Source organism: Megascapheus bottae, chromosome 18, assembly GCF_031878675.1.
Source record: "Megascapheus bottae isolate mThoBot1 chromosome 18, mThoBot2.hap1, whole genome shotgun sequence".
Classification (NCBI taxonomy): Eukaryota; Metazoa; Chordata; class Mammalia; order Rodentia; family Geomyidae; genus Megascapheus; species Megascapheus bottae.
The window spans coordinates 22,107,615-22,132,151 of NC_143526.1; the positions used below are offsets into that span (position 1 = coordinate 22,107,615).

Sequence of the window (24,537 nt, forward strand, 5' to 3'; positions counted from 1 at the left end):
TAGAAACCAGGCCCTGAGTTCAAGTCCTGTGGTTGGCAAAGTAAATAACAATAATAATTGTATTGTCTTCTCCTTTATCCTGCATCATCTCTGTATGAATCTAATAGGCAAAATGGCTAGCAGAAAAAGCCAGATGTATGAGTTTCTAAGGATCAGGTTTGTGGGAGAGAAAGTGAGGAATTGCTCTGTAGATAGCAATAAAAAAAAATGGCTGGCTCTAACACATGGCAGATAACAAGTGTTCCATCATGTCGTTTCTTGTTCCCATAGTGCTTCTGGCTCTTGCTGAAATGTTTCTTCTTCCCATTTCCCGAGTGCCTATTCAACCAATAGAAAGAGGCAGGGTGGTTAACACATAAGCCACCAAGTAATCAGTATAAAATTCAAGGGAGAAGATATGGGAGGACCGTTGTTCTATAAAATTGCTCTCCAAGAAGACTCCATTTGACTCTTCTTTGGGCTCCTCTCCAAATGGATAGAAAGTCTTTTATAATCTCTTTTCAAATAAACTTACTCTGTGTACCTTAAACATTCTTCTGTCCTTTAAACTCTTTAATGGGCAGACACATGCATCTGTTCTCCTAGACAACACCACTTGGTATTGACAAACTTACTTTCTGGCACATTCTGTGGGTCAAGATAAGTCAGAGGCCAGATTCAAGGGCTGAGGGAAGATGGCCTACAACAGGATTGTCAGAACTGCAAAATCACATTGCAGATAATGTGCCCACAGAGAGGGCTAGGAAATCAGGACCTGTTTTATTACTAGTCTGTTTGTGGCTAGGCACCAAGGTGTGTGTGTGTGTGTGTGTGTGTGTGTGTGTGTGTGTGTGTGTGTGTGTATCTTGGGGAGGCTTCCTGGGTTGCATAATGGCATTAAACCTGTGGAATCAGTCAGACTTGCTCTTCAGCCTTCTTTTATGCATTATTCCTTTAGGGATTAGTGGTTTGTTCTAATCCTGCATAACCAAATAAATTTGTGAGTGGGAATATACAACAGGAGCTATCTGAAATGTTTTAGCTTATGCAGTGTTTAAGGCCAAATTTCCTTGAAGAGCCTAAAATAGGAATTCTCGCTGAGGGATTGGTGGAGAGAAGGTTCTCAGAAGCAAGGGATTCGACTGAATATATCTGTGATTATTCCTCTTGGAGATAAGGGGGCTTTTGTGTTTCCATAGTATTTTACCATTGTCTGTGGCTGTTTGACTTGGTGCCAACACAGTATTTCTATTGCAGTAATTTCTGTCAACCTGGGGGTACTTTCTACAAGTAGAATCCAATATTCAGAGCAGCTGGGAAATGGGCAGGTAGTCTAGGAAAGGGATTGGTCCGGACTCCAAGTGAATCTACAACAGAGAGGCACCATGTAGAAAATGAATTATGAACCTCAAAGGAGGATCAGAGAAAACTTAGAGGAGGCTTGGATTCCTGTCTCTAAATGTTTGATGAGTTTGAGATGTCATGCAGAGGACTTTGTTCTGAGGGTAGACCTAGGCTCTAGAATTAGCTTCTCAGAGAAGTATATTTGGGCTTAATATAGGGAGAACTTACATAGTTCCACAATATGAACAGCAAGGGCCCAATCTGGGAGTTTGAGTTTCCCCATCCAAAAGGTGAAAAAAACTGGATGCCATTTCTTGTGGACAGATGGTGTTATACAGCAAGAAAACAGAGAACTACATCTTAAGAGGTTGAATTGGGAGTCTTTTTTTTAGAAGGCCATCAAATGCAGGCCGACTCTTGTTGCAAAGACCTGCAGCCCTGTGAATACACATAAAACCTTGTCAGAAAACTGAGCCATAAGAGCCAGAGAGGAAAGAAAAGGCAAAAAAAATCCAAACAAACAAGCAAAAAAGAAAAACAAAACAACCCCCCCCCCTCAATACCAGCACATCAGATCAGCTCCAATGGAGAGCTGAAGTGGGATATCATGGTGACCAGAGAAGAGCCAGGAGACATAAAGACATGGAGACATGTGCATGGCATAATGGTTCCTGAGCTGGTCCCAGCCTAAATAGGGTCAGGTGAGGGGGTGGGTCACAGGGAGCTTGAGAATTCACCACCCAAATTGGCAAGTCTAGTAACCTATTGTCCACGTTCCCAACCCTGCCTCTAGGAATTCAGGCATGCCCAATCATCTTGGAGATGGGATTTCCATGTTTCCACCATGAAGACAAGATGGCACCCATTAATCATAATACCCTATCATCTACCATGTGGCCAAGATGGCACAGGTTAGATTTAGAATCCCTATTTCAATGGTACAGAGCAATGGTCCTCAAATAAGAGAGATGGTGTTGAGGAATTTACGTCCTTAAGCACTTGATAATTGTCTATGGAATAAGGGACATTATCATTAAACTTTAGCCCAATTCCTTCTTCACAATCTGTTGGGCCTGGCGTATTTACACTACCACGTACAAAGGTGATATAATAGATCAGAAGAAGAAAAGACACTGTGCATCATACTCGCTTCCCTACAAACAGCAACAGTGTCCAGTAGTGGCTTTGAATCTTACGTTGAACCATATATGGGGGTTTTCTATTTGATAGAAGGATAAGTGAATTTGTCTTGCTGCATAGTAATCAAGCCACTGTGATATGGGTTATTTTTCTTATATCCCTAGACAATCCCAACTGGTATATTTGCTCTTTTTCTTTAAAAAAATTATATTTTGGTACTGGAGATGGAGCCCAGATCCTCCTGCAAGCTAAGCACATGTTTGGCCTCTGAACCACAATCTTCCCTGTCAGCTTACTCCTAGTTCTTACTAACTAGCTCTGTTACTGGCCACATTTGAACAGTAATTCTCAGCATAAGAGTAATTTGGAGGCATCCTCTTGAAAAGAAGATGCCAGTCTCAATCCTAAAGGTTCTGATTTAATTAGTTTAGTCAATATTTTTTCTGTGAGCCAAGATCTCACTGTGTGCCCTAGACTAGGCTCAAGTTCACGATACTCCTGCCTCAGCTATCCCAAGTATTGCTGTGGACCACGGTTAGCATTTTAACAAGTTTTCTAGTGATATTGATGCTTCTGGTAGGAAAACCTTAATTTTAAGAACTTATCGATTTAGTTGTATGGAAAGCAACAGAAAAAGATGTCCGTGTTGGATTCCAATGGATGCCTGGAGTAGATGACAACCCAAAATCCATTTCTTGAGTCCCTTAGTTCTGTGCCTTTGTTTACCAAAGCACAAGGGCAGATTTTTTTATTTATAGTCTGCTCTTGGCTTTCAGATATCCAAATTTGTAAAGTGATTGGAAAAATATTCCAGGAGCAGAGAGAACCATCTATTTTGGGGTCAAATAGCTTCCTGGTATTTTACCTTCATTTGAAGGTAAACAAGTATTTCAATGTATTTCTTAGCCATTTATAATGGGTTTCAGGAGCATGTTTCTACATCTATCTTCTAAGACCATCCACTGAAATTTGAGAGAAGAAATATCTCTTGTCTAACACTGATGAGTTTGGAAGTGACATTGTCTTAGCATTCCTCTTTGGAAGACATTCTCTCAAACCATGGGCCAACAACTGCTAAATTTCCAAAGGAGCTAGAAGAGATTAACATTCTACAAAAGCTGATTTATGACCAGTCACTTCTGAGAAGGTGGCCTGCCTGAGTCACTCTCTGACTCATGCTCACTCCAGAATGTTCAATGGTAAAACTCTACTCTTTAAACACAGAAATCTTGTGGACAAAGTCCAAGGTCCACCCCCCCCCCCAAATGTAGCAATGGATCATGAGGCTAGATAAGGAAAAAAAGCAAATCTGGGCTATTCATAGAGCAGCCAAGGGGACTGTCCCAATTTGGGGCTGCCTTAAATTGTAGCCTGAGATTCTACTGACCTTTTGTTCTTAACCCTCCTCATAGGGTCAGAAGAGCAAATGAGTCAATGAGAAAGACTTTGAATACTGTCTAGTGTTTTCCTTTTTCTTGCTCCCAACTTTTAATTTGATGGACTATTGGCATATTTGAGCCCTCTCTATCTGTACCCACTGATCCCCAAAGGGTCATAAAATAAACTGGGAAGTGTGTTTTTTATGTGCGTACAGATGGCCCCTTGATCAGGAATTTTCCTGATTATGTGACCTAAACAATATACGTTAATAGATGCTAAGGTATTGAAATGTTTTTTTTCTAAGCATTGGGCCTACAAGCTAAGTAAAGCCAGGTCATGGGGAATAGAATGGAATCAAGAATTCAATGTACACTATACAAAGTTAAGAGAAGTGAGGGAAGGGGTGGGATGTCAAGGGATGGATGAGAAAGTTGAAAGGGATGATATTGATCAGGACACATTGAATTCATAAACTGCTTTGCTAAATGGCAACTCCTTTGTAAAATGACTTAAAGATAGTAAAAGAAAATATACAGTCACAGGCCGGGAGTTTGGCCTAGTGGTTAAAGTGCTTGCCTAGCATGCATGAAGACCCGGGTTCGATTCCTCAGTACCACATACATAGAAAAAAGCCGGAAGTGGTGCTGAGGCTCAAGTGGTAGAGCTCTAGCCTTGAGAAAGTCCAAGGACAGTGCTCAGACCCTGAGCTCAAGCCCAGGACTGGCAAAAAAAAAAAAAAAAGAAAAGAAAATATGCAGTCACATATGTATATATATATCATGCATATGTATATATTATATATAATATAATCATAAAAGAAAAGGTTTGTTATAAAGATTTCTCACTGTCAAACTAAAGCAATTGCATTCATCTGTTTAGCAAACCCCAAAGTTCTGAATAAAATCTATCTTCATTTGAAGTTCTTCATCAAAGCAAAGTAACACAAAATTTACAAATTCTTGAGTCCTTTTCTTTGACCAACCAATCAGAGTCTTCTTTTTACATTCATAATAAATGTTTCAATCAAGGCCTCTTTCTCTTTAAATTGTCACTGAGCTGCTATAGAGACTTACAATTTCCTTTACATTTATCTGAAATTGAATGGTCAATTAAAATACACACTATCCCCTACATTGGCTGGACTTCTTAGAGGTTTTTCAAAAAGTGTTTAAGAAGATATTAAAATTAATGATGCTTGAATGTTTAAAATTCCCATGGTTCCTTTAAGGGTTCAATTTAATTGAGACATTAACCCATGTTGTATGGAAGGTAACACAGTGTAGAGTCGAAAGCTAGGGTATTAAGGGCAGGAGGAAATCACAAAGTAAGAATGTTTGGATTTAATGGAGAACAAGAGAAAGGCAGTAGCTTATGATCCTGCACTTTTGCATCTCCTTGGAACAGAATGGAAATGAAGTCTACAAAGGGAAGTTCAACATAAGGTTGGGAAAATGTTCAAGGCAGCATACCAGACTGATAAGAATGCGTTGTCTAACAATTTCTTTCTGAGACCTATCCTAATCTCAACAATGAGCATACAGGGTGGCCAAGCAACAGGGGAGAGAACTTTCTAATTCCATGCTGCATACAACTTCTGGAGTTATTTTGGAAGTTCAGAGTGGACAAGAATAACTCATGTTCACTGAGATTGCATCTTCCTTGAATCAAGTGAAACAGGGAATTGGAGTCAGCTACGATTTGAGGTGTGTTTTATTTCCTTTTGGAGATTAAAGTACTGTGCCATATTTTTAAGCATGATAATTTTTCAGAAGTAAGCTGACAACTGAAGTTAAAAATGTTCCTTCCCTTTGATCTCTGTCTTCACTGTAAAGATTTTAGAATTGAGCAGACATGAGTAAGTCGTATAATCATTGGCAGCAATCAGAACAGATGATGGAGGAAAGTCACCGTGGTGAACATTCTTCCATGGACATATCATAAGGACATTCTGGGTTGTCTATTTTAAGATGGGAGCACGACCAAGGGACAGAATCTGGAACTCCAGGGCGACTCAAAAGACATCTTTACCTTGCCAGAAAGTTATATAGAGTATAAATGAAGGCACAATCTAGCTCCTCCTCTGTGAGCTGAGGGCCACTATTTATCCACTCTGCAATTCAGTTTTATCCTTTATAAATGATGATTGTAATAGAATATCCTGTAATATTAGGGAGATGGTTAAATGAGCTAATATATTCATAGTACTCAAAACAGTGCCCAGCCTAGGGTTAGTACTCAGGAAATATTATCAGCAGCAACAGCATTACTTGGAACTAAGTCAGGTGGGAAGAGTCTAATTCTGACTGTACTGTTTTCTTTTAAAAAGCGATTAGGTCAACTGGACAAATATTAGCTATTTCAAAATATGCTTTTAGCCACAGAAGGAATTTTTATTGTAAGGTTGAAGAAAAATAAGTATACACATATTAATTGATGTAATTTTTTGTAGAATTTTCAGTTACTTAAATCAATGAAGAGAAATAAATTTATGAGCTTTGATTATAAAATAGTTCAGGAAAGATCCAGCTTCAGGAATACAGAGTCTCCTGGGGATAAGGACATCAGGACCTAACTTTTTCCTGTGTCCTCTGAGTATTGCTCCTTCTCTTTCCACTCTACTCTCAGGATCCTGTGTGTTTCCTTTCTTCTTCTTCATTGGCTTCCAACAATTTTCAAAGCAATATTCTTCTAAATTACAATCAGTAAGTGCTTGGATCACAAGTCAGACCCACCCCAATCATAATGGCTGGAGGAATATAATATCGCACTTTTGATCACATGGCTTATCTCTGAGGCTGAAAGGACAATCTGTCTTTGAGACCAAAGAACCAAAGAAAGGGAAAAATGTATATCTACTAGGCTTGCTCTCCACTCTGCTTCCTTGGCAGTCCTGTCTCAAAATCCCGAGTGTTCATTGTTCAAAACGGACTGTATTTGAGGAATGCTAACACTCATCAAGTTTTCAAGGTCATAGCTCTTATCGAAGTAATTACTTTGGTAAAGCTTTGGTCAGTCTCTTGAGGCAGATTATAGTGAGTCTCTCTCAAACAACCACAGAGATATCTGTCAAGTCAGCTGTTTTGTGAGGTCATGCTTTGTCTCTGAGTTTTGTTAGCTGTGATGCCTGTCATGGATGCATATCTACTAGTGGGTAACAGAATCATCTGGCTTGCGTTCTCCTTCATACTATGCGCCACATATCTTCTGACCTACTTGTCCATTGTGGTGATTTAAAACAATGACTATTTAATTTGAATCTCTCAGGCATATCTGGCATGAGGCTATCTGTGATTAGAGGGCAAATGCCATTTTGAAGCTTTCATTACTCCCACATTTAGGCTTAGAAAACGTCAACACTTAGGCTGAAATGGCTAGAGGCTTTTGGTTCTCTCTCTCTCGGTCTCTATCTCTCTGTCTCTTGTCTATCTCTCTCTGCCACTCTTCCACTGTTTCTCTTAGAGGCATCTCTGCATAGTATCTCCAATAAGACAGCCTCAGAATAATCGAGTTTCTTACATGGCAGTTAAAGACTCACAAGTGTGAGGGTTCCAAGAAAAAGGGAAGAAGCAGCATGACTTTTATTAAACACTGCTTTATAAATCTCAGTGTCTGTTCTACTGCACTTGGTGAGTCAAGGCAATAACAGAGCCTAGGTATATAGGTTGGAAACTCAGATCTACTCTCAGATGGTGGAGTGTCAAGGGGTATGCCACCTCTTTCAAATCATTACATCATCTAAGGAGAATTTTGGGTTCATCTACCAAACAATGCTCACCTTCTTAGGTCTCTTACAAACCATGTCACACATCTCCATTTCACATCACATTTTGAAGGCTAATTCTTGGTCACACTGTTCTGATTCTGTCTTGCTCATGATAAGAACTATATATTAAGGAGATGAGATTATCAGGGCATATCAAGAAGAGTGGTTTCTTGGATATCATATGCAAATGAGTTTTCACTTGGCCATGCTGACCTATTTTGAGTAGCTATCATTCTTTTACACTTGTGAAAATAGTACAATACTTAACTGTAGTACATATTAGGCTTTTGCTATGGGATACAGCTAGAATGAAGCACACATTCTGTATCATTTACTTACCCTCATGAGACTGTAATAAAATCTGATGCTATTACCTGAAGCTTGCACATTCTCAGGCAAAAGATGAGTCTGTCTTCAAGGTGAGCTGAAGTGTTCATTGCAAACATCTTCTTATACTCCCTATAAGAGAAAATAATCCAACATCTGAATGAACCAAAGCTGAGTGTTTTATTCTCTGGTCACACACCCAAGGTATGTGGTGATTACCAAGCATGTGACTAAAATCAGATGATGGAGAGAAAATAGGATGGGAATGTTACTTACATGATCTTCCAGAAATAGTGGATTAGGAAATTCTGATTCTCACATATTGGGCAGGGTGATTGAGGAAGGTGATTGCATTAGATAAGAGTGTGAAAATATTTTAAAAACATGGAAATCGTGTCCTCATTTTAAGTTTTGACATCAAACTCAGGTTCAATGCCTTCAAAATAATGGAAAAATGAAAATTCCACCTTGTAAAACTGACTTATTATTAAAAGCTAGATTTTATTGAGCAAAGACTGCTCAGTAAACAAAGATCCTTGCGAGTCATCAACCCTCTATTATTATTTTCTTTTTATCTTTTTCTCTTTCTTTCTCTCTTTCTTTCTTTCTTTTCTTTTTTTTGCTGGTCATGGGGCTTGAAATCAGGCACGGTCCCCGAGTTTATTTTTGATCCAGGGTAGTATTCTATCACTGGAGCCATAGAACCACTTCCAGGTTTTTGTGTGTATGTGGTACTGAGGAATCAAAGCCAGGGCTTCATGAGCACTTGGTAAGGACTCTACCAGTAAGCTACATTCCCAGCCCCCACCCCTTCCCCAACTTTTCAATGTATTAACATTTGATTCTGCCAGCCCCTCACCATCATTCTCTGATAATCAGTTCATCCTTCATAACTACAGCCCTTTCTTTGATTATGGATTGTTTTTACCCCCTATGAGTAAAGACTGCTATCATTACTCTTTGCTCTTATTTTTTTTTTGCCAGTCCTGGATTTGGGCTCAGGGCCTGAGCACTGTCCCTGGATTTTCTCAAGGCTAGGGCTCTACCACTTGAGCCACAGCACCACTTCTGGCTTTTTGCTATGTATGTGGTACCGAGGAATTGAACCCAGGTCTTCGTGCATGCTAGGCAAGCACTCTACCACTAGGCCAAACTCCCGGCCCATTTTGCTCTTATTTTTAAGTAGTCTATGTGGACTAATCCAGAATCTTCAACAGACCCCCTACACTTCTGGTACTTGCTAGAAAGAAGCATATTTCTCTTTATCTTACTATGGGGTATATATTTTAGTACCACCAATAAAAGTTCAACAACAGATATCATAGATATTTGGAGTCATGAACTTGGTTCTCAGGATTTTTGTCTTCTGTCCTGTTTCTTCTGTTATTTCTCCTCAGTCCATGGATACTTAACCCATTATTGACCTCTGGTAAACTTTAGCCTAGTCTTGTGTTATTTTCAGCCAAGCTTAAAGGTTTGGTAGAGGCTAAATTTGCTCACCAATGCCATTTCCCTTTTTTTTCTTAATTAATAGCTCCTCTATATTGCCAGATTCCCCTCCAATCATGTGTGGCCATATGCCTATCCTCTTCAGTGGACTGTGAACTATCTTCCATCATCTCTTCCCCTGCATATATGTGTGAATGGACAGGATTTTAATAAACAAAGAGATGAAGAAATCCGCATCTTACCTATCAGAGGAATTTGCATTGAACTGTGTATGAAATAGAAATAATATTTACAGAATACATAGCGATTGCTTCTTGTCATCTCACATCAATTACAGACTCTTAGTTGATATAAAAAAATTAATGAATGGGGGCCAGGAGTTTTCCTTAGTGGTAGAGTGCTTACCTAGCATGCATGACAACCCGGGTTCGATTCTTTGGTACCACATAAATAGTAAAAGCAGGAGGTGGTGAGGTGGTGCAAGTGGTAGAATGCAAGCCTTGAGAAATCCCAAGGACAGTACTCAGTCCCTGAGTTCAAGCCCCAGAACTGGCAAAAAAAGAAAGAAGAAAGAAAAGAAAATGTAAGTGATTTTCTTGGGTACAATTCTGACTCATTAAAACCAAGTTCGAAATCCAGGTTTTAATTCCTAGGCTTGTTGCTGTCCTAATGGTATTTCTAACTTGTGAGTTTCTTGCACGTGACCATTTAAATCACACCAAGAAGGATGAAGCCGGACTGGCAATGGGTATTATATGTTTTCTTGGATCCTCTGCATGCTTTCCTCTAGAGCCTGAATTTCTTTAGTTCCAGATGAGATAAGCTGGACAAAGTTTCTCAGAACTACACTGAAGTGTTAGCTTTTAGGATTGGGGGCATAGTTCCAGTGTAGAGCACTTGCTTAGCAAGCATGAAGCCCTGTGTTTGCCCCAATACTGCTAAATAAATGAGTGAGCAAATAATATAATCAAATAAATAAAGAAATTGTTAATTTCATACAATAGCAAACACAGGATTCAATATCAGAATTAAGGAAATAGTGGAGAAAGATGGTATCAATTTTTTCCAAGAGATTTTTCTTTTTGTTAGTAATGGGTCTTGAACTCAGGACCTGGGTGTTGTCCCTGAGCTCTTCAAGCACTCTACTACTTTGAACCACAGCTTCATTTCTGGTTTTCTGGTGTTTCACTGGAGATGAGAGTCTCACAGACTTTCCTTCCTGGGCAGGCTTTGAACCACAATTCTCAGATCTCAGCCTTCTGAGTAGCTAGGATTACAGGTGTGAGCCACCAGCTCCCAGCTTCCAAGATACTTTTACAGATAGCCCAGGCAATTGGATTTCATTTCTGTCCTGTGGGTTGTCATAGGCAATAGAACCATATTAAAATTCATTACTGCCTTACCATCCGGAGGCTTGCAAGGTTCAGAAGAATGCAAGATGTGGAGGAGTGTGTCCACAGAAAAGCATTGAGAGAGATTAGACTATAAATATGCAGAGGAAAGCCATATAATGAGTGATTGTTGTCCTTAATGTACTATGTTATCTCTCATCTCTTTTGCTGTCCCTTGGTTATCTCATATTGTTACAGAATTTCACCTTGTTATCTGATATATTGTATATATCAGATATATGCTTATGTATATATGCTTATTTGGTTATTTGAAATAGGATAGGGAAGGGGGGAAAACAAGATGAGGGGTGGGGGTAGGGGGAGGGAAATGGGGATCAAGACATGAGAAAGGGTATCAATGTTTGTGAAGTAATGCACCTTCCATCTGGTGAATATAATGTAACCCTTCTATTAATTACAATAAAAAATACATGGAAAAAATCCAGAGGAGCCTTTAGGGCCAGGAACAGTGGCACACAGCCAGCTGTTACCTTTGTGGTGGTTTTATTCCTGATACACCAGCTGGTAGATTTTTATTTCCTTGTTGACTTTTGTGCAGCATCTGGGGAGTCTTGGTAACGGTCAACAAAGATTTAGCTCGCTAATAAAGTATCAGGTGCCAGTGTGGTTGACTTGAGAGGGCATAACACACAGAAAACTATAGGTGGGAAGCTGACAAGGCAGGATCCCATAAGGCTGGTGGGCAATAAGAAGAAGCTAGGAGCATGAGAAGCTGGAACAGGGAGGTGGTGGTGGGAGGTGAGAAAAAGAAGCTGATTGCTGAAATCCCAGTGTTTGGTGTTCAAGGTGTAGGCACTTGTAATAGGTGCTGTTGAATAGCCATGGCCCCAAGCCTTCAGCTGCTGTGGGAGTTGGGGGCTAAGGGACCACAGAGGACCCTGTCCTAAGAGTTAGCTTCCATTGATGCCCAGTAAAGCCTATAGCAATGAGTAACTCATACAAAGGAATATAATGCCAGCTCTTTTGCCTTGACTTGAATACTCCGGAGTCAAAATTTTGATGAATGCTCCAGAACTTTTCAGGGAGCAGGCTGAATTTAGAGTGCCCATCTTTGCCTGGTTCCATTCTGTCTGCTTTCCTGTTAGAAGCTTCTCTTGAGTCTTCCTGCATTAAACTTTGTACATCTGATTTCTCAGGCTCTTTCTCTGAGGAACGTGTAATGTAATGTGTAGCAGAGGGTTTCAAGGTTTGGTTGTGATAGCCTAGCACTGCAGTAGGTGAGCAGGGCTTTGAAGCTAGAAGTTCTAAAAAGCAGTGTGTATATTCAGGAGAGATCTTTCTGCTCTGGTCTGGGTGGATGATGGTAGATAGACAGAGCTGCATTTTTGAGGAGCAAGGGTCAGTCTCTGGGAAAATGAGTGGGCACAAGAGAGGAATTAACTAGGAAAGAGCATCTAAAACATGTAGGAAGAGAATCAAAGCCAAACCTAGTGCTGGAGCCTAAGTCAGAGTAGGAAACACTATGACTTGTTGGGGATATGGTGGAAGGAAGGCAGGGGGTTCTGAGCTCATATCTGACTCACTCCATATGTTCTGTTTGTGGCAAATCTTACTCACTTACCAGTCATAAGACTCTAGGAAAATTAATCTTCCTATGCAAACTGTAGATTCTTCATCTGCAAAATGGCAGGTAGGTAGCATGCACTCAAGAACCAGCAACTGCTTTTTTGTGGAAATACTATTCTAAACTGCAGTGGTAATGGATTTTGTCTACTACAGGGTAATTTGGGTTTCTAGACAGGATTAACCTATAGATCCAGACTTGGAATTGCCAAGTGATAAAATACAAGCTATAGGTCAAAAAATGGCTAAACCAATCAGAAAGCCCGTAATATTGCTTTTACCTAATAGCATACTTCTTAAGGGTCAGCAAGAGGTGCCTTTTTTTATCTTTAGGGCCAACCTTAAAGGAAATAAGATACTGCCTCTGAGAGAAAGAAAGAGAGAGAGAGAGAGAGAAAGAGAGAGAGAGAGAGAGAGAGAGAGAGAGAGAGAGAGAGAGAGAGAGAGAGAGAGAGAGAGAGACATAAATGAGCTGTAAGTCAAGTATCCTCTAGTTTAGCTGGTAACAGTCCAGAATTGGACTCAAGGGTCTACTGATGACAGAATGTTGGCCAGTCAATATTATTGACTAGAAGTTGACATTTGCATAGGAGGTTTTTCTCCCACACTTGGGCAGATAGTATATTCCCAATGCCAGATTTTCAATGCTCAGATAAAACTGGGATCACTGCCCCCATCCCCAAAATATGAGCAGCAGAAATCTTTAGTCATTCAAATACTCTTTCCCCAACATCATTTTCTACTCTTACAAACTTCTAGTAGAGATTTCTGGTCCGTATTTGAGGAGAGAATTCCAAGAAGTGGATTTGTAAATGAAAATTCATGTGCAATTTGACTTACTTACTGAGGCATTTTTCTTAGGAAAAATTACTCAAAATACAGGGAAGAGGCAAGAAGAAGCTATCTTATTCTCATCTATTTAGTGTTATACAACTATATCCTATGGTCAAGTTCAAATTGAATTCAAATGTCTTGGGTACATACATGCCAATATACTGTTAAGGACATACACATACACACAGTCACACAGAGCTCCCTCCCACATACACATACATATTTAGCAACTCAGTCTACTGGGATCTTTTAGAAATAAGAAATTATTGGTTCAGATGAGGGGGGGGAGGAGACTGAAGCAGAGGGTACCCACTATCTCTAAGTTGAAAATTCCTCTCATCTTTGGAAATTTGTACCCCAAGAATTACAGAGCCTTTGGACTTTCTATTACTTAGATCTTATTCATTTGATCTTTTGCATTGAAAATAATGGGAAGAGGGCGAATGCTTTCATTCATTCATCATGGGAGTGGTGGTCACGAAAGCTATTGTGTTCTTCCTGTGGCAGAGCCAAGCTCTATGACTGGACAATTTATGTTGCTTCCTCAGCCTCTAGTTTCCTCCTGAAAAGGAGTGAGGGGGTGAATCAATGTTGATAATTCCATCTGTTGTTTCTAGGTATAATGAGGAGCTTTCACAAACAAGAAAACTTCAAGAAACATTTAACACAAACACCCCATATTCTAATCAGTTTATTACATCCTTTGAATGAATAGGAATACTGATAAAGAATTTCTCTCTTGTCTATCCTACTTTAAAAATCAATTCTTTTTCTTTCATGCCTTCTAGGCAAAAGCAAGCCTTTCCTGACAAGCTGCCTGAGCTAAAGCATTGTGTGATAATGGTAACTCCAATAACAACAACAATAACAACAACCAGAAGCCTGTAAATTTAGATTTCCAGTGAGCAGGGAGATTTCCTGGCCTCTTAGACATCCCAGTAATTACGTGGAATTATTCATAATTTACCTTCTTTCATTTTTCTATAAAGTTGTCAGGTTTAAGGTCAGACTTGGACAATTGATTAGTTTATCCCATAGATACAAACGACTTGGAAGCTTAAGTGTTTAATGTGCTTGGTTGGGGCACATTGAAGCTGTCTCCTATTTATAGATGGGCCAGCTTAATCGTTGCTTTTCAATCTAAATAGAAAGGCTCTGTTTACTGCTGTTTTTAATTGTGGCTGACTGGTGAAAAAGCATCTGTAAGGCCTCTTTAGTAAAAGGCAACTCAATAAAAAGCATTTTTTGTCAGTAAATTATTATTGCCATAATGAAAACCATACACAGGATTCAAACATAAAGCAAGTAACAATGGCAGCTTCTGTCTTTGATCCAATATAAGGCTTTTCCATTTGCTTAATTCATTCTCTCCTCCCCACTCCCCTTCCTGTTTCCATAGAACTTTAAAATTGATGAGGTACTGTGATTCTCCCCCCCCCCCATACACACACGGGCCTGGACAGTGTCCCTGAGCTTCTTTTTGCTCAAGGTGAGTACTCTACAACTTGAGTCACGGTGCTATCTATGACTTCTTTGAGTAGTTTATTGGAGCTAAGACTTTTTTCCCCTGGATGGCTTCAAACCACTATCCTCATATCTGAGCCTCCAGAGTAATTAGGATTACAGGCATGAGCCACTGGTACCTGCCCTCAATCTTTAAACTTGCTTTTGTAGATGAAAATCTGAGTTCCTGGTTCAGAGCTGAGACTTGCTTGTGTTAGAGTTTTAAAATGGAAAGATTATCCAGGAACTGACCTCTTCCAAGGTGTGCTTAGTTTTAGAAGAAATTGGAATTATATTTTCTGAAGCTCTTCTGAAAAGTTTTCTATCAAATATGCTTCAAATGCCATCTTCCTGTTACTGAGCACAGTATAAAGATCCAGTTCTGACCAGAGTAGGATAACCAATCCAGTGTCTAGGAAAGAACTTCTTGTGGGAATGTCGGGATATATGGAGAACTTTCATTTCCAGAAAAGAGCACGACAGAAATGTTCAGTGTGCTTTGCTCTTCTAAACCTTGGTAATTTCCATCCAAAAGAGGAATCTATTTCTCTTGAACCTTGTTAGTCTTTATGCATGCCTCTTTGCAGTGGTGATTTTGAATGACTTGACCAGAAAGCATATCCCACGCTCATCTGCTCTCTTTCAGCATCATCCTTGGAGCCCGGTCACATCCAGACCATGGGGAAAAACTCCATGTGTCAGTGGAAGTCTCAACAGGAAGGTGGCATCATTGTGTGAAACTTTGAACTTTCCCAACAGATGACAAGTATAGCTTGAGTTAGCTAACCCTGTAGGGCTTTGTCAAAACTATAAATTCATGAGGAAGTAAAGGTTTCTAGTTTACACCTCTAAGTTTGGACAGAATCTATTACACAGCCACAGTAATGAACTGGAATTAGTGTGATAAAAATACTGTATCCTTTTACCCCTTTAATGTATCTTCCTCCCTCTTTCCTAGGGATTCTTTCACTATTTCTGTTGGGCAGTTTTACTATGGTGCCTTGTTCACATATTGTTGCTTCTACATTGATTGTGATGATTGAAAACCATGATAAATTGTAGTTAATGTTACATGTATCTATTGCATAGATTTAAGTTGTCAATGAACATTAAAACATCTGGTCCTCATATCAACTTCTTATGTATTGAACTTATCTGTTGATGTCCTCTGCCTCTTTGGAGGTAGCATCTCTAAACAGACAAAAATGGTCCATAGGGTAGTTTCTAGCAGTCAAATGAGTCATGTTCTTGTAAGAAGAAATTATGACATGAACACACACACAGAAGAAAGATGTGGTAAATACGTTAGTTATCTCCACAAGTCTTGGTTTTGCCAGTGGAATTCTACTAGGCATGATGTGATTAGGCCCATAATTAAATTTGCCTGAATAGATATTCTTGTTCTTGTCCTCAATGATCTATTAGAAAAGTACTTATTGAGTTACTGTTGTAACTCAGAATGAATCTGTGCCAAACTCAGACTCCATCCAGCAAGCTGAAGTCAAGCCCAGCCAACAAGAAACTGTAGGGCTACCGGGCACATTCCATTTATAGTTAGTTAAACTGAAGTACTCTATAGACATTTGAGCATGAAAATAACCAATACTAGTTATAAGGTTGGTGAAATAAATGTTTTGATTATTTACCAATGTTGTGATACTTGCTGAGTGATACTGTTAATTATATTACTATTTGGTAAAATGACTTAACCTCTGTTCTTTGACTTTCTTACCTATAAAATGGGGACAAAAATGGTGTGTGGGTGCATGTCATAAGAATAAAAAATAAAGAACTGAGACTCATGCTATCACATAGCCAATGTGCAGTAAATATTTCTTAATCATACAAACAATTTCAAACTTGATTCCAAAGTCCCCCCGTGTGATGCTGTAAAGAATTTTTTATTTTCATTTTATTTTTTATTATCAAGGTAATGTATAGGGGGGTTACACTTACATTCACAGATAAGTGGGTGCATTACTTCTCACACATTGATACCCCTTCTTATGTTTTTGGCCCAATTTCCTCTCCCCACCCCTTCCCAATCATCTTGTTTTCCCCCCTTCCCTTTCCTATTTTAAATAAACAAATAAACATATATGCAATATACCAGGTAACAAAGTCAAACACAGTAACAATATGAGATTCACCAAAGGCAACGAAGGAGAAGTGAAACATAGTACATTAAGAACAACAGTCACTCAATATAAAGCTCTTATTTACATATCCTAGAGATCCTTTCATTTAGTCTCATCCTATATGACCTTATGTATCTAGGTCTTGCGCTGCTGTAATCCCCTGCTAAGAGAGTTCTAGATGTGTACTAATTATTACAAATGAGGGAAACCATTGAGCCTATGTTCCTTTGGGACTGGCTTATTCACTTAACATTATTTTTTCCAAGTCTTTCCATTTCCTTACAAATGGGGCAATGTCATTCTTTCTGATGGCAGCATAAAATTCCATTGTGCATAAATACCACATCTTGTTGATCCACTCATCAACTGAGGGACATCTGGGTTGATTCCCTATCTTTGCTATGGTAAATAGTGCTGCAATGAGCATCATTGTGCTAATGGGTTTAGTATGTCCTTGTTTCTGGATTTTTGAGTAGGTAGATGCCAAGTAGTGGGATTGCTGGGTCATAGAGGAGCTCTATGTTTGGTCTTTTAAGGAGTCGCCATATTGCTTTCCATAGTGGTTGAACAAGTTTGCACTCCCATCAACAGTGCAGTAGTGATCCCTCCTGGCCACATCCCCTCCAGCATCTGTTGTTATTAGTTTTCTTGATCCTGGCCATTCTAACTGGAGTGAGGTGGAATCTCAAAGTTGATTTTGATTTGCATTTCTTTTATGACCATAGATATCGAGCATTTCTTCATGTGTTTATAGGCCATTCTTGTTTCATCTTCAGAGAAGTCTCTCTTTAAGTCTTTGGCCCATCTTTTAATGGGATGGTTGTTTCTTTGAAGATTTGTTTTGGATTGATTCAATTTTTTGAGTCATAGATATATTTTAGATATGAGGCCTTTGTCTGGTGTATGTTTAGGGAAAAATCTCCCTCTCTGTGGGCTTTCTATTTAACTTGCTAGCTATGTCCTTTGCCATACAGAAGCTCTGCAGTTTAATTCAGTCCCATTTGTCCAAACTTACTCTAATTTGTTGTGTTTGTTGTTATTAAGAAAGTTTCGACCTGTGCCAAGGAGATCTAGTGTATCTCTTATTCTTGGAGTTACTGCTGGTGCAGGGTGACAAAGAAGGATCCAACTTCAGTTTTCTACAGGTGCTTAACCAGTACTGTCAGCATCACTTGTTGAAGAGGCTGTCTTTATTATATTTTTTGGGCTCCCTTATCAAAGATTAGTTGGCCATAAGTCTGTGGTTTAATATCTGGGTCTTCAGTTCTATTCCACTGGTCTTTAGGCCTGTTCTTGTGCCAGTCCTAAGCTCTTTTGGTTACTATAGCTCTATAATAGAGTCTAAAGTTTGATATTGAAATTCCTCCTGTGCTGTTCTGTTTGCTAAGAATTGTTTTGCTATATGGGGTGTTTTATTATTCCATATGAAATTTTGGATTCTTCTTCTATTTCCTTAAAGAATGACATTGGGATATTGATTGGGATTGCATTGAATTTGTAGATAACCCTTGGCAAGATTACTATGTTCACATTGTTAATTCTTCCAATCTGGGTGCGGTTTTTAAAGTTTTCATCATAGAGGTCCTTTACATTCTTAGTTAATTCCTAAGTACTTTATTTTTTGAAGCTATTGCAAAAGTAGTTGCTTTCCTGATTTCTGCATTGCTCCTCTTGTTGTTGGCAAGAGTAAAGAATTTTTGATTAAGTAGAGGTGGATGATGTTGGCAAGGGCAATAAAAAGAGTAACAATGCATCAGTTCATAGGATTTGTTATTACCAATTAACCAGTCAAAAGCTAGACTGGAGGCACAGCTCAAATGGTAGCATGCCAGCCATGAGTAAGAAAACTGAGTGAGACTGAAAGGCCGAGTTCAAGCCAAGGTACCAGCACACACAAAAATACTACATTGGGGCTGGGAGTTTGGCCTAATGCTAGAGTGCTTGCCTAATATGTATAAAGACCAGGGTTTGATTCCTCTGTACCACATATGTAGAAAAGTCAGAAGTGGTGCTGTGGCTCAAGTGATAGAGCGCTAGTCTTGAGGAAAGCCCGAGGACAGTGCTCAGGCCCTGAGTTCAAGCCCCAGGACTGGCAAAAAAAGTATTACATTAATTTGACCCTTGTTGCTAACCTTATCTATTTCAGTTTTACACTTCCAAGAATAAATCTCAACCACAATTTCCGTACTTTTCCTTTCATCCCATGTTGCACGCATTTCAAAAACCTCTGGGGTGGCTTCTTTTCCCTTACTGTTTCTCTGGGGGTTTCCTGAATCTGAATATTTAGAAACTAGTTGTCTCTGCCTTCCCCTCTGTGCCTCACTACACCCCTTCCTCTGTGTTCTCTGCTGTTGTCACCACTGCTCAAGAGAGGTGGCACTGGAGAGTGCCTGGGGTCCTGTCTACCCATGGCAGGGATAGTGGCTTCCCCTAGGACCACTGCTGGTCATTGCTAAGTCCAAGGACAACCCAGCATCTCTCTTGGCATTTCATTCCCCAAGCCACTGGACAACTCATTGTGATGCTGTCTCATGTTCAGCCTTTGCCAGCAAGACAATAGAAACATAGACTATGAGGAAAAAAAGTGCTTACTGAAAACAACTTAAAATCCAGAGCTTGCAGTCTCTTTCTGTTATCACACCACAGTGCAGGAGTAGCCATGGATTTGTCAGTACACAGTGGAGACGGGGAGCCAGTGTCTGGCTGCCAGCTCTCAATTTTTTTTTTTTTGTCAAGGCCTGGTTCCCATGTCTCAAGCTATTTTGCTTCATGTGGAAGGCTGAAATGATGGGGAATTCATGTCCCGTTGGAGAAACTCTCAACAAAGGTCTGAAAGGAACTGATTAGAAACATCCCAGCTCCTTCTGTCCTTCCCACCTTCCTTCCATGCTAGGCCAACAGGTAGGACAACAGAAAGGTCTATGCCCTACACTAGTGCCTTAGTTGCTCAGTGGCGTTGAGTCTGGACTGTCCAATATGCCTGCTTGTCTTGTTTTTACCCCATTTACTGGCTGTTTCCCCTCTGCATTGCCTAGATTCTCTTTCCCCCATCTGTACTTCTTTCATTTCCCAGATAAACCATTTGTAGGTGGCATATTTGTCTCAGTGTCTGCTAAATCTAAAAAAAAAAAATCTCCCCTTGCAGGAATGGTTACAAACCTTCCCGCTATCTGTAACAGGAAGCCAATTGGGAATTTTTAATATATATTACAGTTCTTCCCATTGAGAAGTGTCTGGCTCGGGACATGCTGACTTATCAGGCTCAAACCTAGGGAGAAAAATTTCACATTATCTTTCCCCTCAAAGACTTGGAAGTAAGAATAATAAACATTTGCCTTTGTAAAAGATCAGAGTATGGAGAGGTGTCATATAACAGAAACTGATACAACCCCCACCCCAAGTTTTTCTTTGGAACCCTGTGTTCCTATGAGTATTGTCTTCCCTCTATCAAAGTGTCAGAAAGGTTAAGTGACCTTCTCACCAATGCCAGGAGAGTCTGGCAGCAGCTGTTGGCAGTGTCTCAGTACAGCCTTGAGCTTCAGGGGCCTCTGTGCTGAATCACTTGTCTGGCACTGTGTGCTTGCTGCTGCATTTCCTGTTTTCTCTCTATCACATGAGCCAGCATGGCTGCCAGGCTTTTCCAAAGACCTTCTATTCCCAGAGCTTTAGGTAGGAGAGCATTATGACAGGAGCTCTAACATCTGTAAAGCTGGCCTCAGTTAGGAAGCTCATCAAAAAGACTGCAGTTGCTGGAGGCCAGACAATTTACCAAGCTGGAGAGACAGCAGGATAAACAGGCAAGCACATGAGTCAAAACGCTTCATGCCAGCTCTGCCTCTTGGTTGATGGTATGGATTTGGGTGAGACCCTCACCTGGATTTCCTTATCTGACCCCAACTGTTCTCTGCTAGTCCCTTTGGCTCTAAAATGCCAAACAAGGACTTAGGTAGACTTATGGACAGAGGAAAAGACTCATTCACAGTAGGATTGATTTCTAACTAAAGAAGTTTTGGATGGGCTAGCACTGTTGAGTTCAATACGGGTTCCTGAACCTGCAGCACCAGTGTCTCCTGGGAGATTATGAGAAGTGCACATTCCACAGCCCCATCTCTGTCCCTCCGAATTAGAAGCTTTTGGAATGGGGCTGCAGTTGGCATTCACGAGCAAGCCCTCCAGATGGTATGAGGACAGGCTCAAGTTAGAGTATTACTTATGTAAAGCCATGTTATTCCAAGTGTGGTTCAGGAATAAACCTATTACCCCCTCCACCAACCTCAGAATCAGAATGTGCATGCAACAAGATCCCCAAGTGATCTGAGTGTCCCTCAAAGCTGAGAATCTCTGTCTGTAGGCTGCTTCCTTGGACACAATGATTCACTCGAAGAGGTGACAAAATGAATATCACAGCTGTAAAATTCCCAGCACTGTGGATGCTGCAAGCCCAGGGCCCACAGTTGAGGAAGTAGAAGGCTCTAGACTACAAGCTGGGATAGAGATCTTGAGCATGTGAGCGTTTTAAAACGGAAGCTGATCTGAGCCACTCTACTAATGTGTAGGCTGAACACTGTGCAGTTCCTGGGTGACACCGTTCACATAATCTGTGAGTTAAGAGCCTGAAACCAAAGCTAAGGTGAGGTAAGAGGACAGGGGCTGGTTAAAGAGTGGGTTCTAAAACTGGGTTACAGGGGCTGGGAGCGGGGCCTTGTGGTAGAGTGCTTGCTTAGCATACATGAAGACCCAGGTTCAGTTCCTTGGTACCACATATACAGACAAAGCTGGAAGTGGTGCTGTGGCTCAAGTGGTAGAGAGCTAGCCTTGAGGACAATGCTCAAGGACTCAGGCCCTGAGTCCAAGCCCTGGAAATGGCAAAACAAAACAAAACAAAACAAAAACTGGGTTATAGTGATATGTCTGTATTTCTTGCTCTTTCAGAAGCTAAGATGAGCCAGGCACTGGTTTCTCACACCTGTAGTCCCACCTAGTTAGGAGGCTGAGATCTGAGGATTGCAGTTTGGAGCCAGCCTAGACGGGAAGGTCTACAAGACTTTTTTTTTGTGAGTCACGGGGCTGGAACTCTGGGCCTGGGCACTGTCCTGAGCTCTTCAGCTCAAGGCTACTGCCCTGCCCCTGGGCCATAGCCCCACTTCCAATTTTTTAGTGATTAATTGGAGATAAGAGTCTCAGGGACTTTAGTGCCCGGCCTGGCTTTGAACTGATCTCAGCCTCCTGGGTCGATAGGCTTACAGGTGTGAGCCACTGCACCCAATTCAAGACTCTTATTAAGCACCAAAATCAAGAGCCAGAAGTGGTGCTGTGGTTTAAGTAGTAGAGCTCTAGACTTGAGCAAAAAATGCTCAATGCCCAGGCCCTGAGATCAAGCACACACACACACACACACACACACACACACACACACACACACACACACACGATGGAGCAGATCAAAGTTTGAAGACATCTATGAGGAAGAAAACAAGTGTGACCTTACCTCAAGCAATAAAATACTGGGTAGAGTGGTCTGCAATTGTGATTCAAGCTCCATAAGAAGCATAAGAAGGAGGATCACCATCGAGAGGCCTGGGGGATGGGGGAGAGTGCAAGACCCTATTTGAAAAATAAAAAAAGGCATACACATTGGAGGTCCTCAAGTGGTAGAGAGCCTGTCTATCAAATGTAATGTCATGAGTTCAAACTCCAGTACTGCCAGTCTTAATAATACTGAGGAGGATTTTTGGAGAACTATAATTGAGTTTGAATCTTAATCCTCTTGCTGGCTTTTACTTTGATATGTGATTCCTTCATCTGTAGAAGAGAAAAGATATCTGGCCCTCTGTGAGGAACTCAGTACTATATGCAAACAGAGCTATCCTCTGTGGTTCTTTCTTCTGGTCAAGGGCATGGTATCACCTGATGTGTAGATGTGGGTTCCATCTCTTCCTTCAGCCTCCTCTTGGCTGGTGGCCTAATTGCTTGGTCAGGCCGAAAGCCAGGTGAAAGTGATGGGCTTTTCTTTAGAGTTCCCCAGGGTCATATGAAGGTGACAGAGTCATAATATAGGCTATTTATATTAGCAAAGCTTCCCCTGGGGTTTTACAAATCAATTCATAAAAATGACCCACGAAACCAGTGTCAAACTGCACCCTGAGCTCACCTACTTCCCAAAGTCACAAATGGCAGTAATGGCTCCCAGTCCTGCTGCGGTTCCTTGGAGACTAGAATCACACACAGAAGGTTTTCAGGGAAAGGCACCTTGGTTTGTGGGCTTGGAAATCCGCGTTCTTTCCTCTTGGTCCTTTTGTGTCTCTGTGAGTAAAAGGCAGTCAGGGGAACTCTGAAACAAATCTAAAGATGTATTTGAGATGAAGAAGAGCCATTATAAGATGCACAGAGGTTGTGATGCTTTTTTATTTTTGCTAGCCCTGGGGCTTGAACTCAGGGCCTGGGCACTATTCCTGAGCTTCTTTTTACTCAAGACTAGCACTCTACTATACCTTGAGCCACAGCACCACATCTGGCCTTTTATGTGGTACTGAGGAATGGAACCTAGGGCTTCATGCATGCTAGGTAAGCACTCTACCACTAATCCACATGCCCAGTTAGTTGTGTCTTTTTTAAAAAAGTTTATTAAATCACAAATCATCTTAGAGGTTAGGGACCATATTTAACTTAGTCTTTAGAAGCTCAACTTGGAACTTGATATCAGAAGGTGCATACCCATAAATTTACTTTGTCTATTTCAAGAGAAACAAAAGAAAGGACTATCTAATTTTTCTTGGTAAATCCAAGGGCTTGTTGAATTTTTCAGCTGGAGATAAACAGGGCAGCTGAGATCAGAGGAATCTTAGCCCAAGATAACCACCAGAGGGCGTTAGCGTTCCAGGAAAGCCACATGGTGTTTTCTGGAAATGGACTTGATAGCTGCAGGTTTGGTCTGAGTTGGTGTTGGGGGCAGGGAGGGGGAAGAATCTGACTCTTGTGAACCTTCCCTGCAGATAGGTCACCTTGGAATGAGAACAAAAAAGTCAACTCTGCTAGTTGAGTCAGATAATATACTGACCAATTCATTCATGGGCAACCTATTTCTGCTTGTAAGACAAGGCTATATCCTTGGGTTGAAAACCAAAGTGAAGGTGTAGGACAATTAGGAGAAAGTTTCCAGCTGAACAGAAACCTAGCTTTCAGGTGTGTGGAGGAATTCGGGACTTTAGTACCCCATTACTTCTCTATGTTACCCCAATAAACATAAAATCAGGTTAAAAATTTTTGTTTGCAGGGCAAGGAGTTTGGCCTAGTGGTAGAGTGCTTGCCTAGCATGCACGAAGACCTGGGTTCGATTCCTAGGTACCACGTACATAGAAAAAAGCTGGAAGTGGTGCTGAGGCTCAAGTGGTAGAGCTCTAGACGAGAAAGTCCAAGGACAGTGTTCAGACTCTGAGCTCAAGCCCAGGACTGGCAAAAACAAAACAAAACAAAACAAAACAAAAACAAACAGAAAATTGTTGGCTGTGCAAAATATCTATCAGATACCCCAACCCCAACCCTCATTCCACTCAGGATAGTATGAGGACGTACAACAGCAACACAGGATAATTGTGGAAAGCATGTAAGGCTTAGAAAATTATAAAGAAGCAGAGAAATGGATCACTCAAAACTTCACAATATGTAATGGTTTTGATGATTCTAGTTTAAGTATATTTTCTTTATG

The 24,537-nt window shown here is 40.6% G+C and overlaps 1 long non-coding RNA gene across 3 annotated transcripts in view; it reads left to right on the top strand.

Annotated features, from left to right (window-relative positions):
• Window positions 1-24,537, top strand: part of LOC150050204 (uncharacterized) — a 164,548-nt gene that overhangs the window by 61,952 nt on the left and 78,059 nt on the right. Inside the window, exons 3-4 of one of the 3 annotated variants that reach the window (XR_016538714.1) lie at window positions 14,591-14,680; window positions 15,341-16,253. The exons of 1 other annotated variant lie outside the window; for it this stretch is intronic. This is a non-coding gene — a long non-coding RNA (uncharacterized LOC150050204). Of the gene's footprint in view, window positions 1-270; window positions 530-14,590; window positions 14,681-15,340; window positions 16,254-24,537 lie in introns of those variants that run through there. One more of the 3 variants, XR_016538713.1, reaches the window with a different exon arrangement.